Source organism: Morus notabilis, unplaced genomic scaffold (assembly GCF_000414095.1).
Source record: "Morus notabilis unplaced genomic scaffold, ASM41409v2 Scaffold578, whole genome shotgun sequence".
Lineage (NCBI taxonomy): Eukaryota > Viridiplantae > Streptophyta > Magnoliopsida > Rosales > Moraceae > Morus > Morus notabilis.
Window position 1 is genome coordinate 32,911 of NW_010358038.1, and position 16,928 is coordinate 49,838.

The following is a 16,928-nucleotide window of genomic DNA, read 5'->3' on the forward strand; positions in this document are numbered from 1 at the left end:
TCACTCGTGCTGCATTTGGTCCAAAAATAGTATAATTTATTATCAAAGACTGTGTGCAGACAAACCCTTTTTTATTATTAAATTTTCAAGAAAAACTTTTATTGTAGTCATTATTTTTTATTCATTATCTTTGTTATAAAAATATGAACTCCAACTTAATACGTGCAAATAACCTTCAAGGCATTTTATTCACCCTTCGTAGTCCAATACGTGTCGTTTGATGCACAATATATCAACTAAAACTTAATATGTGCAACTTAATTCTTTCTTTCACTTTGCCCCCTCATTTTTTTTAATCTTTTTCATTTATTTCTAACTCCAATCTTTATGTTTATTTTGTTTCTTTCTATTTTAACTATCTTTTTAATTCTTTTTTGGATCCATTTGTCCACGAATATTGCTTCCGGAATGGTTTTTCCTTTCTTACTTCTGCTTTTTTTTTTTTCTTTCTTTTTCGCACAATATGTCTACCATAGTCACTTACACTAATATTCTCTTAACTCTTACTTTTTGGTTTCTCTTTTACTCTCTCGCTCTCTCTTATATTTCTTAAACCTCAAATCTAAACTTTTTCATCAGAATAATCTCATTGCTTGTGCTTATTTTTTTATTTTATTATCTTATAATTTAGAATGTTTCATCAATTTAATCATATAATCTTTTCAATTGGAGTACTATTTGTATACTCTATAATTTTTTTATTGAACTTTTATTCTATGTTATTTGTATTATAGGTTATAAAAATTTTAATTAGAATTTTGTAAGTGCATCGCACGTACAGCTAAACTAGTTTTAAAAAAAGATTTCATCGATGCTTTTTACATTTTCCTTCAACTGGTCATTGTTTATGTGGAGACTAATAATTGATAATTAAGTATGTTCTTTCACATTGTTTTGAGGCTTTCAAATGTCACGTGATGTTGCCTGCCCACTCAATAGTTACCTTATGGTTACTCTTACAGGTTTGTCATTCATAAATCAAACAAAAATAAAACATATGATTAGTAAATACTCTCTTAAAACTTATTTTTTTTGTTTGCTTTCAGGCTAGAAAGCTTGACAAAGCAAATTATATCAAGGTAATTATCTAATATGCACCTTCAAATCAACTACGTATTCTCCTAGTGAGTAATGAACTGTTGATTTTGATCACAAATTTGACCATCTTCTGAAAGTGTCTGTGTAAGCTAGTCTTCCAGTTCTTGTAACATTTACTGGCTTCACGGTTGACTACATCTCTAATGATGTCGTTGTCGCGGTTGTAGTCGAGGTGAAACCAATCCTGAAATACATTAAAAAATCAACAAATGAATCTTATTTATTGTATCAACAATTAAAAATGTTTAGAACAAATTTTGTTTCACATAGATACCAGCATGCGATTTTGAATCCTCCTTTTGTGCTCCTCAGGCACGTCCTTCTAGGCGTTGTAATGTGGGTCACATATATCTCTTGTATTCAAGCCGGCAGCACTGTCAAAATATTTAGAATTTTCACCAATCGCCTTCCACGAACCTGTCTCATCAAATGTAACAAGAAGCTTCCCATCTTTGTGTACTTTCTCTACTATATCTTGACCTATAGCTACTCCTCGACCATACCGACGTCGAGATGTTGGCTCCGGAGCTGTACGAAAATAAAAATAATGAAATTTGATGATAGAGAGTTTGACGAGTAACAAGTTTTAGGAGTATGTGTTATAACATATACTACCTGACTGACAATGTGCTGGGAGTCTCGTCGGATTAGGTGGAGGCTGTGATCCTCCTGCAGAGCCGGCGCATGTAGCTACTGGGCCAGACATTGAGATGCTGTGTCATTAAAAAAATTTATTTGTTACTTTATTTGGTACACAATTTCTTAAAAATTTTATAAAAAATTCATAAATTCGAGGTAACTACTTTGGTTCTATTTGTTGTCACTACAAATGTCTACAACATCAACGGTACTTTTTACGTCATCATTATCTTGAGAATCAACGAGCTCATCTTCGATATAGTCAAACACAATTTCATCATCACCATCGTCAATAAAGTCATCTTCATCTTCAGCAGGTGACTTAGCCCGCAAGTATGCATCGACATCAGATGTGACATTATTTACTTCGATATTAGGCCGATCAAATGTTAAGTTGTCCAGTTCAGGTAGTTCAACTACTAATTCAACATTTCGTGATTCTGTATCTTGAACTATCGTGACGTCGTCGACGTCCTCTTCTGGAAAATCCCATATATGTCGATGACCAAAATGTTCCAAAACTTTCCAATTCGGACCGCTATAAAAATTATCAGCGTCAAAAACCTGTTCCACCTGGGAAGCTAGAATGCATGGTTCATTTTCATACCACAAGTCCTTAACGAAGACACTTATTCTATTCTTGTATTGTTGAATTCTTCTTCTTTCCGTCCGAGTGTCAAACCATTTACACTTGAAAGGAAGATTGAATTGTTGTTAATGTATAGTAATTCATAAATCTTTTCTAAAACTCCATAGAAAATCTGATTATTTACTCCGCGGACATAAATGCCACTATTCTGAGTGGTCCGGTCCTTGTCCTAGTTGTATGTTAAAAACTTAACTTCATTGACTACACAACTAGAATATGATCGAATAGAGAAGCTTGAACTATATGATAGTGAAACCAATTGATCAGTGGCTTCTGGAACGTTACGTTATCAAAAATTGTATATCTATAAAAAAAAAAAAAAACTGAAATTAGACTTGTTACTTAAATTCGGAATGGAATTCAACCTAGTTAGATGTCCATACCTTGTCAGAAAACTAACTTGGAAATTATCTCGTCTGAATTACATCAAATGACTGCCCACGACCACTTTCCTCCAAAACTTTAATGTGGTCACTGCTATAATGTAATAGTATCAGTGAATGATTAAATAAAATATGATACGAATCGACATAAAATTAAGTTTTGTAGAGATATTCTTACTCAATGTATCGTTGTATTCAGGACAATTATGTAAGATATACCACTCAGCCTTTGTCCGCAAGTCATTATCCAACATGATCGCTGTCATCTTACCAACGGGGTGAATTTTTGTAGCAAAAACAGACAACTTATCACCATGCTCGGTGTCATCATCAACCCAGTTTCTTTCTAGTCTATTAAACTTAGTCTCAATCCCGCGTAAATATATTGAGCAAAATATAAGGGCCTCGTTCACAATGTATGCCTCGACAATTGATCCCTCTGGACGAGCATGATTGCGAACATATTTCTTCAATGATCCAAGAAAGCGTTCAAATGGATACATCCACCTTTAATGAATAGGTCCTCCACGAATTGCTTCTTTTGGTAGATGCATCAACAAATGAACCATTATGTTGAAGAAAGCTGGCGGGAATATTGTTTCTAACTTGCACAAGATAAGAATTATATCTTCTTGGGCTCTTTCTAAATCTGAAATTCTTAATGTTCTGGAACATATCAACTGAAAGAAATTACTCAGTTCTGTTATTACATCAACAATTTCCTTTTTCATGAACGAGCAAATCCCAGTCGGTAATAATAGCTGTATTATAACATGAGAGTCGTGTGATTTTAACCCACTGATCTTTGTGTTCCCATCAATTATATTTTTTTTTTAAATTCGAGACAAATCCATCAGGAAATCGAATAGACTTTAAAAATTCACAGAATCTCTGCTTATTAGTTTTGGTTAACGTGTAAGCTGCAGGTGGTTTCATCCATTGATCACCATCTTTGTAGAAAATGTAACTCTTTGCGAATCCCTATATTCTGCAAGTCGATCCTTGCCTTGTTTGTATCTTTATTTTTTCTATTGATACTAAGAATAGTACCCAACAAGCTGTCACATACATTTTTTTTTAATATGCATGACATCTAAGTTGTGACGAATTGATAATGAAGTCCAGTGTGGTAGTTTCCAAAAAATACTCTTCTTTGTCCAGTTAAGCTCTGCAGATTGTCTCTTTCGTTTCTTACTGCCATATTTTTCGTGTTTACCAGGCAGTCTGGATCTGACGTTCTGTAACTGAAATAATATTTCTTCGATAGAATTCTGAGGCGGATGAGCATGACGATCAACCTTACCATCAAACTTCCTACTATTTCTCATTTTATGCCCAATAGGAAGCCACCGTCGATGCCCAACAAAACAGTTTTTACTCATCAACCTCTTTGATGCTGTCACATCATTGCATGACGAACATGCTAAATACCCCTGTCCACTCGAGCCAGAAAAACTAGCACGTGCATGATAATCATTGATAGTCATTAGCAATGCAGCACACATATTAAATAATGCATTTAAAGCAACGTCACGAACAATGATTCCCTCTTCCCACAGCTCTTTAAGTTCATCAACAAATGGTCACAAAAATACATCAATATCTTTTCCTAGGGCATTTCAACTGGGAATCAATAGTGTCAACATCTTGTACGGATCCTTAGTGCATAACCAAGGAGGTAAATTGTAAGCAATAAGAACCACCGGCCACATACTATATGATAAACTCATGCTTCCGAAAGGATTAAAACCATCAGTAGCTAAACCCAATTGAAGGTTTCTTGGTTCACGAGTGAATTCAGGATACTTCATTTCTAAATCTCTCCACTCCCTACCATCAACTGGATGACGCATTATGTCTAGATCCTTCGAACGCCCCCGCATGTGCCACGTCATTTCCTTTGCAATGTGACGCGAGCTATACAGACGCCTCAATTGATCCTTCAAAGGAAAATATCGTAATACTTTATGAGGTACTTTTTTACCTTTTATATTTTTTACTCTTCCAATGACTGGTGTTACATACTGGACAAACCTGTAGATCAACATTCTCCTTCCAGAATAACACATAATCATACTTACAGACATGTATTGTTTTGTAGCCCAAACCGAGTTTACCCAATTTCGTCTTCGCCTCGTAATACGAATCTGGAAGTTTAATTCCTTCAGGAAATGCATCTTTCAACAATTTCAAAACAGAGTTCATACACTCATTGGGCCATTTGTACAACACCTTTAAATGCATGAGTTTCACCAAAAACTTCAATGAGAAATACTTAGTACACCCTGGATACAATGCCAATTCGAGCTCAGATAACAACTCTTTAAATTTATTGTGTTGCGCATCACCTGACACTTCAGCGTCTACTTCCTCCAGCATATCATGATCAGAGTTATTTCCAACAACATCATGTATAACTGCAACCATCTCGTCAACTGATTCATTTATTGGATTGGTACGCAACATCATCTTCGCCATGGTAATACCACGTCGTATATAAAGGATTAAAACCATATTGGTGTATGTGTGCTCTAACTATTTCTACTGGAAAACACTTATGGTTTAAACACATCCGACACGGACAACTTGTACAACCACTTTTATCGACATAATCTTTGGCAATATTGATAAACGTAGACAACCTTTCCCAATACTAATCAGACAACCGATTTTTTAGATGTATCCAACTCTTGTCAATCGGCATCTTGACTATAAAAACAATAACACATCTAATCATACTTCATATTTTCTTGTGACTATATAATCACGTTTATAAAGAAAGTTTAACATTTCATACTTTAATTTTATAAGTTTTATCAAATTTAATGAACAAGTTATTTTTTTATTGTTGCACTCATAATGTTTATAATTAATTTTTAATTTTCTTTTTATTAATATACTTAATTCTTATTAATTAAATTCTTAAAATTAATTGGTTTTAATAAACTTTCAGCATTATAACGACATATTTTTCTTATTATCCAAAAATTCAAACATGCAAATAATAGTTTTTAAAAGATTTTGGCACACCATAACTGCAAGATGTGCCACCCAGAATAATTATTAAAACTTTTAATCTCAACCTAAATCAAATTCTAATCTTAAAATTTCAACAATCTCAATATCAAATTTGAACAATCTCAAAATTCATAATCTAAAATTTAATCTATAATCCAAATTTCAAATTATATACTAATTTTGAAATCTATAAATCAAATTTTAGGATTTATAATCTATAATTATATACAATTTAAATAACAAAAATCTCATAAATTTTAAACTAACAAATACAATAATTCGGACAAAAAAAAACTTACAAAATTCAAACCCACTGAAACAGGGACTGAAAACGGCAAGATTAACAGGGAGAAAGGGTGGCGGCGGCGGCAAACTTCAGCAGCGGCGGCGGTGAATTTTGGCGGTGGCGGCGGACTTTGAGATTTTGGGATTTTTTGGACAAAAAAACAAATAAAACTTATAATATTGTTGATTTTGAAGAGAGTACAAAGAGATTTTTAGATTTTGGGGTGAGAAAATCGGAGAAAACGGTGAGGGGCCGAGTGAGAGAGAGAGAGAGAGAGAGAGAAGCCGGGTGGAAAAAATGGAGGAGGAGGCTCTGCTCGTGGGCATATAACAAACTTTTTTACGACGACACAACAGACTATTTGCGACGACACCTCACTATTTGCGACGACACGTGTTGTGGGAGGAAGGTTCTAGAATTCTTATTTGTGACAACAACTGTAATATCGTCGTAAATAATATTTGGGGACCCGCCCACTTTTCCCGCCTTCTATTTTACTGCGGGAATACAAAATCATTTTTTACGACGACACACATTAATGTCGTCGCAAAAACATGTCGTTGCAAATAATATTATTTTGGCGGTAAAAGTTTGCGCCTTACGAGATCTAGCGCCAAGTCATTATTTGCGATGACATGTGACGTTTTGCCGACAACATTATTTTTTCAGTTTTACGAAAATATTTGCGACGACATGTCGCCGCAAATATTCGCGACGACATGTCGCCGCAAATATTCGCTTAGATGCGACGACAATTATCGTCGCAAATAATTTTGTCGCAAATCGGCCAAATTGTAGTAGTGCAAACTCTATCACTTTAGAACATAAGAACTCCAGAATGTGTTTCTCAGAGACGGAGACGGTGACTTCAAGTTTTCTGAAGTATCAAACCAGGAGTGCGATGCCCGAATTTATATGACTCAGATGGAGATATGGCATTTAATTCAAAATAAATTCTGAGATTAATTTTTCCAGTCCTTAGCAGATTAATTCTCAATTAATATCTATCATTACGAAAAGTTTTGATTGAAGGCTTAAATGCCAGTTTAATTCACAAACGTTTACAACATTACTCTAAATGACCACTGTCAATTTCTCATTCACTCGTGCACGAGCATATGAAAATACCATTTTCATCTCCCCACGGATAAAAAGAGGAATCTGCCTAGATCTGTGACTATAACGTAGTAGATCATACTCAAAGTTGAGTCTCAAAATGATACTTCAAAAAATGCTCATTTCCATTTTAAATGCCATTTTTTCCAACAGTAAATTTCATAAAAATACATAGTTTGATATAACAAACAATCTGTTGTTACAAACAATGATTAAAATATCATTGATAATATTAATAAAGAATATAAGAAGTTTGTTTCCTTACACTCTATCCTATTGACATATACACGAATATAATAACACGATGATAATAAAATAAGCATTGGGAAAGATAATTTTCTAACGCCAAAAAGGCGTCATAGTTGCTTCGTAATTCGGTTAAAAACAACGTTGAAGCTTAGAGAAATTTGCTAGAGTTAACTTAAAACATACGTTAAAAGTTGGCGTTTAGGTTGTCACCATCAAAAGGTTAGCGTACATACCAATTTAGAGATGGATGAAACAATTGGACACTTTTCAAATTGTTTTACGTATTAGAGTTAATTTATTTAATGAAAAATGGTATGGGGGCTTTTTATTAAACAAGAGACAATTTTTTTAAAAAAAAAAAACAGAAAACGTAAACGTTACAAAATGAAACCAAAATTTTTTTGACTTTTTCTTTGAATAAAGTTTATGTATTACATCATGAATTTGTTTTTTTTAAAATAAAATAAAATAAAATGTTGTCGCCTGAATTATTAAACTAATATTGTCCGGCTGTATTCCTTTCTTTATTTATTTTTGCCTTTTCTTTTTGTTTGCTAAGTATTGTTTAAATAGAAAACGCATGAGAATTTCATCTCGCTCGTCTACTAAGTGATAAAAGAAAGAAAACTGTTGACGGCTAAATTTCATCAACAAAAATACGCCGGGTTACCCACTGGTATCTCATTGGGTTACCGGCTGGAAATTAACTGTATATTTAAAATTATGCTATGAAGTGTTTGTTGTATTTTGTAAGCATGAGTGTAATGCTTAAAAGAGCGGATACACGAGATTTATAGTGGTTCACTCTGTTAATGAAGAGCTACATCCACTTGTGTATTACATTTCTCTTTGGACTATTACAATTTACATGCATGTATATTCTCTCTTTGATTCTATGCTCGAGAGGTCCATCCTCTTTCGTGTATGGGGCTCTGCCCCTTTTATAGCTCAAGCTTCCTTCGTGGGTGGTTTTCCTTCGTAGGTAGAAGTACTCGAGTGGCCTACCTTTCTAGGCTCAGACCGTAGCCAGCTAATCACCTTTTGGACTGTTCACTCAGCGAATTGGTCTTCTATTACGGCTCTGTGGATTCTTGTAATCCTTCACTACCCACTGTAGGGCGGTTTAGGGATTTGCAATTAATGCCCGCGTTGCAGGCGTTTCCCATCCCTAGACGCAACTTGGGATGTCAAGCTCCTTTATGAAGTGTTCCCCTCGCCGTCTGCACTGTGTATACTTTATGCCCACTGATAGTCGACCCTTTCCAGAGGAAGTATTGCTTAAGCTCGACGGCACAATCTGGTCGACGCCCTAAGTTGGGCCTTTCTTTGCAGCGTATAGGGGAAGCGAGCTTTAAGCGTCGAGAGTTGTCACCTTTTGAGGGAAAGTAGTGCCACGTGTCACGCTGTAGTCGTTCCACATGTCACCCATATTTTCCCACACAACAGTTGCCCCCCAGGTCGAGGGTTTCCTTTAGACAGCCTCGAGCTAGGTTCGGGTTTTTTTTTTCTGTGCCTCGGGTGTGGGAACCTAATTCTGAGCCTCCTTTCGTAATAATAGTCTTGACGCTTTGGCTTTCCTCGAGGAACGTAACTGTCGCGTCGGTCATTTCTCCATGCTAACGTAAGGCTTCATTTTTGAAAAGGCGAATATGAGCCCTCTGATCGTGTCCTTTCATCCTCCCGCCCCCATTTGTTGCCGTCAGATCTGGGCAAGATGCCCCTGCCGTTAGATTTTACGAATTTTATCTGACGGTCAGGGGGAGAGGGCTTGTATTCCTTTAAATATTCCTTGAACTGAAGCCATTTTTTTACCAAACTCCTTCCTGCCGTTATTTTGCCTGAGTTTTTTCTCGTAGATTCCTACTTGCGTCCCTTGCTCTTCTCGGTGCCTTGTGAAGCTATCTCGGAACCCGACTTTGCCCAGATTCTGACTCACTGGTAAGCCTTTAACGATTGTTCATCCGTATTGTTTAATGACTACTGTCTGTCCTATTGAACCATATGCATGTTAATATGTGAAATGTAGTGGATAAAGACCTTACCATACGCTTTGCCTGACCTTCGTAGGATAGTTTTTCTGATTTCTGGCTGATTGCGGTCTCTAACTTCTAGGTTCTAATGAACCTTGGTTGTTTATGAACATTCACCGTTACCATTTTTATATAAATGGTCGACGTTATGTTAAGAGGCGCTAATGGTAATTGAGCAATCGTCGCTTTTGAATGGTCGTCATTTACTCCTTCCTCTCGACTTAGGATTTTAACTTAGCTCCTTGTCTTTTTAACCACCAGAACAATGGCCTCAAACCCCACCTATCGAGAGGATCTGTCCGTTGTACGACCAGACTCCCCTTCCGTGGTGGAGATTTCGTGGTCATCTTCCTCATCAGATGGCAACTCAATATTGAGTGAAATAGAAGAATACATGGGTGGACTAAGCGAAGGTTTCAGTGACGAGTTTGACAACATCGACCGTATGATGGAGGAAGAAGTCAATAAGATTCCTTTCACGGGAGGCAGCGTATGTGGGGTTGCTGCTTCAGTGATGGATGCCCCCTTGGCTGCTACGAGCGGAGACCCAGACAGGCCATTTTTTACGGCCGATGTCGTGGCGTCGAGGGTCCGAAATAAAGACATTATTTGGGCTGTTAAAGAAGGTTGGATCGACGGGAGGTGGTTTGAGTACCTCATCTCGGATGTACATTTTAGGACCAGCATGCCTCCCACCGGGTATCTCCTCGTGTATACTTGCGCTGTTACGGCGGGGATGACCTTACCCATTCATCCCTTTGTTAAAGACTACTGCCATTTTTATGGTATCTTTCATGCCCAATTGGCGCTGAACTTTTGGTATTGTTTTGCCGGCGCCTGAGTTTTTTGGAGCCAGCGGTTTGATATGGATCTACCGCTGGATGAATTTATGTTTATGTACAGACTATGCCACGTCGCCAAATGCGAGGGATGGTATTTTTTGAGTGGGCATGGACGATCCCAGCCTAGGCTTAGTACGCTGATACGAGGTATTCCCTCGTTATCACATGGGTGGAAAGCCATGTTTTTTATGATACGGGGGCCGTTTAATTTTCACCTCGACGACCGTATGCCCCACCAAAGGAAGGTGCAAATGTTGTTTGGGAATATGGGTGAGATTGACACTTTGCTTCTATCCCTTTCCCTATTCTTTTTTTTATAGCGCTGACAGTTCTTTTACCTTGCAGTCAGCCAAGATCGGCCGAAGCTCGCTGGGAACAGATTGGCGAGGGCAGAAAAGGCATTTTTGTACTCGGAGAAGGCTCACCATATCGAGACCCTCATGACCGAGTCCAACCTTAGAGAGGCAGGGTTGATTCTTGACCTTCCAGACCCTTCCGATCCTCCTGCCATTCGTGAATATTTTCACCTAAGCGACGAAGGTAAAATCTTAGGCTCGACCCTTCCACTAATCTTATTTGTCATAACTGTATGTTGACTGGTCATTTGAACAGAAATGACTTCTTTGAAGATTCAGCTCCCTGACAACCAGCAGCCTCAGCCTAGCTCACTGCCTCAATCCAAAGGAAAAGAGAAAGCCAACACCTCTTCCCCGGCGCCAAAGAGAAGGAAAACTGCAGAGGTTTCTTCGGGGTCAGGAGTGGAAGCTCCTGCGCCCAAAAAGGGGCGCAAAGAGAAGGTGCCGGTGACTGAGACTTGGATGCCGGCAGTTCCAATCCCTGATGTTTCTGGAATTCCTTCGGCGCCTAGGGAACGTGTACTGATGCCGGGGGCAAAAATTATGGATTCCAATTTCTAGGTCCCGGATGTTTCTGACGCTGAGATTGGGGCCATACTGAAGCTTCCTCCCTATTTCTCCCTTGTCTTCCAGGCCTTGTACGAATCATTCCTTGAGCCACACTGGATCTCCGCCGCTCAGTCTTCTCTGGTGGATCGTAAGCAGATTTCCTTCCAGATTCATGTAAGCTTCGACCGTGCTTTTTCATTTTTAGATTCGTCCTTTGTATTTTTATTTTTTGACTTCCAATTTCTAAGGGCCTAGTCCTTGCCATCCTCAATCTTATTGATCTAGTCAAGGTTGAGGAACGTGGTAAGGAGATGGACAGCCTGGAAGCCAAGCTTACATCTCTTCTCGACGCTGCCAAGGAAAAGTGCTCGTCTGCCATCGAAGAGAGGGACGTGGTCGTGGCCAAGCTGACGAGTTTGGAAGGAGAACTGGCCAAGCTATCGAGTCTTGAAAATGAGTTGGCCAGTTTGACGGCTGCGGTTGAAGATCTTACAAAGCGGGCGGAAGCTTCTGAGAAGAAATCGGCCGAAGCTACTGAGGCCATGAAGAAGTGCTTTGCCGAGGGAAAAGCTGAAGGGAAGAAGGAAGCTGAAGTCGAGGCCTCAGCAATGCTCGACGCCAAGTGCGCAGAGATTATTGAGGAGTTCAAGGCTTCCCTGAGCTCATCGACATTTGCACAAAGGACTTTCAGTCTGCTGGACAACAAATTGTCGATCTGATCAAACAAGGGCATCCTGAGTGGGATTTGAGCTTCCTTTATATTCCTCCTCCTGCAGATGACGACACTTCTTCTTCACCTGGTGACGGTGATGACTCGGTGGCTGGCGGTGATGCTTAGGGTTTTTCCTTTCTTTTGTAGTGCTATATGTTTATACATTTGATATAATATTGGAATTTTCCTTCATTTTTTTGAAGATAGATTTCATAATTGTTTGTCGCTTTCCTTATTTATTTATTTTTGCCCTTGGGGTCTCGTCTTAGAAAATTTCGTAAAATTTTCTAAGTGTTCGCCTCTCTTCCTTAGAGGAGACGATGTTAACTTTGCCCCTTGGGGTCGTCGTCTTAGAAAATTTCGTAAAATTTTCTAAGTGTTCGCCTCTTCTCCTTGGAGGAGACGACGTTATCTTTACCCCTTGGAGTCATTGCCTTAGAAAATTTCGTAAAATTTTCTAAGTATTCGCCTCTCCTCCTTGGAGGAGACGACATTATCTTTACCCCTTGGGGTCGTCGTCTTAGAAAATTTCGTTAAAGTTTCTAAGTGTTCGCCTCTCCTCCTTGGAGGAGACGACGTTATCTTTACCCCTTGGGGTCGTCGTCTTCTGTAGACCCCTTACTGCCCCCCAAGTCTGTTTAATATACATTGGGTTTTTAAGCAGACATGTTATTAAGGGGTAAACTCCTTTCTTATTTTTGAACAATATTTTTACAAACTTATCAGTTTATTTAAATTGCCAAAAATACAATTTCAGATGCGCAAGAGTTACATACACTATTGGTAGTACAACTTTAGCTGTTCTGTATTCCATGGATGTTGAATTCGTTTGTCGGTGAGGCTTTCCAAAATGTAAGTGCCCAGACGCAACGCTTCCCTTATTCGGTAGGGCCCTTCCTAAGTTGGGCCCAGAGGACCAGTATTTTTGGGTTTCGTACTCTGTGTCACCCTTTTCAATATTAGGTCTCCTAGGGCGAACCTTCTTTTTTTAACTTTCTTATTGTATTACCGTGCTGCCCTTTGCTGATAGGCGGTGAGGCGTAGTTGGGAGTCGAGTCTTTTTTCTTCTAACAGGTCGACTTCTCCATTCATGGCTTTGGTATTATCGTCGTCGTTGTAGGCAATAGTTCTCAGAGTCGGCGTCTCAATTTCTACGGGGAGTACCGCCTCGATGCCATATGCCATTGAGAAGGGTGTTTCACCCGTGGTGGTTCGACTTGTCAGTCTATATGCCCATAAGAGCTTCGGAAGTTCTTCGGCCCATCTCCCCTTTAAATCGTCGAGCTTCTTCTTTAGGGTATACTTTAATATTTTGTTGACAGCCTCGACTTGACCATTGGATTGTGGATGTATTGGCCCTGAGAAGTCCTTTCAAATACCTAAGCTGTCGCGGAACCTGCGTGTTGAGGCATTATCGAACTATTTCCCATTGTTAGATACTATTGAGTGTGGGACCCCAAATCTACACACGATGTTGTTCCACATGAAGTTGGTACAAGCTACTTTCGTGGTTGTTTTAGAGCCTTTGCCTCTGCCCATTTAGTGTAGTAGTCTACCGCGACGATGGCGAACTTAAAGCCTCCTGGAGCGAGGTGTAAGGGCCCGATCAGGTTGACTCCCCATTTGGCAAAGGGCCATGGACTGAGAATGGGGGTTAGGTTTTCTGGGGGTACTCTAGGAATTGTGGCATATTTTTGGCATTTATCGCAGCGTCAAGCGTATTGGAACGTATCTTTTTTGAGCGTAAGCCAATAGTACCCCTGTCTCAAAACCTTGTGAGCTAAAGACTGCCCCCCAGTGTGATTTCCGCATACTCCTTCATGGATTTCCCGGAGGACTTCCTTGGCTTCGCTATCGTTTAGGCACCGCTGCAAAGGCGTGGAATAACCTCGTCGGTAAAGCAAGCCGTCGTATAGTAGGTACCTGGTTGGTCTATATCTGATTCGTCTTGCCTTGTCTTTATCATTCGGCAGCTTTGCATCCGTTAGATATTGGACAAGTGGCGTCATCCAACCCTCGTCCGTCTGGATGGTCATGGCCTCAATTTTTTTCTTAATGGTCGGCCGCTCTAGTTCTTCGATAGGAACGATCCCTAGTATGTTAGAATTCCTCGATGATGCTAGTTTTGCCAAAGTGTCAGCTTTGGTGTTCTCGGCTCGTGGTATTTAAAGTATTTCATAGCTTTTGAACCTAACGAGCTCTTCCTTCACCTTTTTCAAGTATGCACCCATTTTTTCACCCCGCGCTTGGTATTCCTCATTTACTTGTCCAACGACTAGTTGAGAGTCGCTGAAAATGCCGAGCCTCTCGATTTTCAAGTGATTTGCCAATCGTAATCCTGCAATCAGTACCTCGTACTCGGCTTCATTGTTCGACACCTTGAATTTAAATCGTACCACTGAAGTAATTTTGTGGCCTTCTGGGCTGATCAACAGGACGCCGGCTCCTGACCCATTTTCGCTCGACACTCCATCCACGTAGAGCCTCCACTTCGTCGTCTCGACTTCTTTGTGTGTGGCGGGAGTCGGTCTGTGAGAGAACTCGACCAGGAAATCAGCCAGCGCCTGCCCCTTGATTGCTACTCTTGGTACATACTTAATGTCGAACTGGCTTACCTCAACCGACCATTTGAGAAGTCGACTAGAAGTTTTCGGCTTTTGCAATGCTTGTGTTAACGGGTGGTTTGTAAGAACCCGTATTGTGTGGGATTGAAAATAATGCCGAAGCTTTCTTGAGGCTACCATCAGGGCGAGGGCTAGTTGTTCCATTTCAGTGTACCTTGACTCGGCATCGAGGAGTCTTATGCTTACATAGTAGACCGGCAACTGGACCCTTTCTTCCTCTCTTATTAACACGGAGTTCATGGCGTGTTGTGACACGGAGAGGTATAGGCTTAGTGCCTCATCGGGGACAGGTTTTGACAAGATCGGGGGCTTGCCCAAGTGCTCCTTCAATTTTTAAAAGGCCTCTTCACATTGTGGTGTCCATTCAAATGCTTACTTCCTTTTAAAGCATCAAAGAAGGGAACGCACTTATCCGTTGCCTTAGATATGAATCTGTTTAGAGCAGCGACACACCCTGTCAACCTTTGCACCTCTTTTCGTTTAGTTGGAGACCTCATATCCTGCAAGGCTTTTATTTTTTCGGGGTTAGCCTCTATCCCCCGGTTACTGACCATGAAACCAAGGAATTTCCCTGATCCAACCTAAAGGCACATTTCAGGGGGTTTAGTTTCATGTGGTTTTTTCTCAATACGCTAAACATTTCTCCCAAATGATCAACGTGTTGGGTGGCCTTGGCACTTTTTACAAGCATATCGTCAACGTAAACTTCCATTATTTTGCTGAGCAGTTGAGCAAACATTTTGTTCACGAGCCTTTGGTATGTGGCCCCTGCGTTTTTCAAGATGAAAGGCATCACTTTGTAGCAGTAGAGGCCTCTATCGGTTATGAAGGATGTGTGCCCCTCGTCGGCTGGATGCATGGGCATCTGGTTGTATCCGGAGTAGGCATCCATAAAACTTAGCATCTCATGCCCTGTAGTGGCATCGACCATTTGGTCTATTCGAGGGAGTGGGAAACCATCCTTTGGGTAGGCTTTGTTGAGGTCACTGAAGTCGACGCATGTTCTCCATGTTCCCTTAGGTTTGACCACCAAAACAGGGTTTGAGACCCATAGTGGGTAATGGGCCTCTCTAGTGAAACCGTTGTTGATTAAATTATCGACCACTTCTTTCAATGCCTCATACCTCTCCGGGTTCATCGGTCGATGCTTTTGGCGTTTGGGGGGATATGAGGGGTTGATATTCAGAGAATGACATATGACTTCTGGGTTGATCCCTTCCATGTCCGCATGGTTCCAGGCGAAGACATCCAGGTTCTTTTTGAGGAAGCTCTCGACTTCCACCCTATGTGATGGGGTTAAGTCAGAACCTATTTTCAGCGCTCTGGTTGGCTTGTCCTCGTTGACTCGGATCTCCACCAATTGCTCGACGGGTTGAGACCATGCGGCCTCTTCTTAGATCTGGGGGTCTATGTTCTCACTGGCGCCTTGATAGACCATTCTAGCCTCCTGTCTCCCTGGCTGGTCATATCCGCGCAAGGCATCAGAATACGCAACCTTAACCTCGTACTAGTTACTCTTTATTTCACCTACACAGTTTGGGGTGGGGAATTTGACATTCTGGTGGTAGATGGAGGTTATTGCCCTCAGCGCCTGAAGGGTCGGCCTTCCAATGACGGCATTGTATTGGGAGCCTCCCTTTATTACCATAAAATTGGCCATTATAGTGGCTTGTCGAGGTTTCTCCCTGGCGGTTATAGGTAGCCAAATTGTCCCCTGAGGGATGACGGAGTCTCCAGTGAAACCGTACAGTGGCTTGGAGGTTTTTTCCAATTACTCCTTTGGGATACCCATCTTTTCTAGGCAGTCACAGTATAGGAGGTCTACTGAGCTCCCATTGTCCACCAGGATCCAACATACAGTGTGATTTCTAATTATGGCCTCTACCACCAAGGCATCGTTGTGGGGGAAGTGAACCCCGTTGGCGTCGTCCTCATTAAACGCTACGTCAGCGCTGCCGAACTTTGTTGTTTTTGTGGCGGAGACACTCCAAAATCTTTCCTGGTACACCCCTCTAGCTTCATGGGCGTAGTCTTTTTGAGATCTCCTCGAGTCTCATCCAATATACGGACCGCCGAGGACGATTCGTATAACGCTGATGGGTTCTCAGTCCTCTGGTCGCTGGTTCTCCTCTCAGCGTCGACCGTCATTCTAACCGCCGTGGCCATCGTTTCTTGGTCTCCGCTCGGCCTTGAACTCCTGCAGCCTTTCCTCACGGATTACCCTTTCTATCTCATCTTTAAGATCGGCGCAATCATTGGTGTGGTGGTCGACGTCGCCGTGGAACCTACAATATTTTTTCTGGTTCCTTCGGCTGAGATCTGACCTCATCGGCTCTGGGTGGTGCAGTAAGTTCCCGCGACCTACCTGGTTAAACAC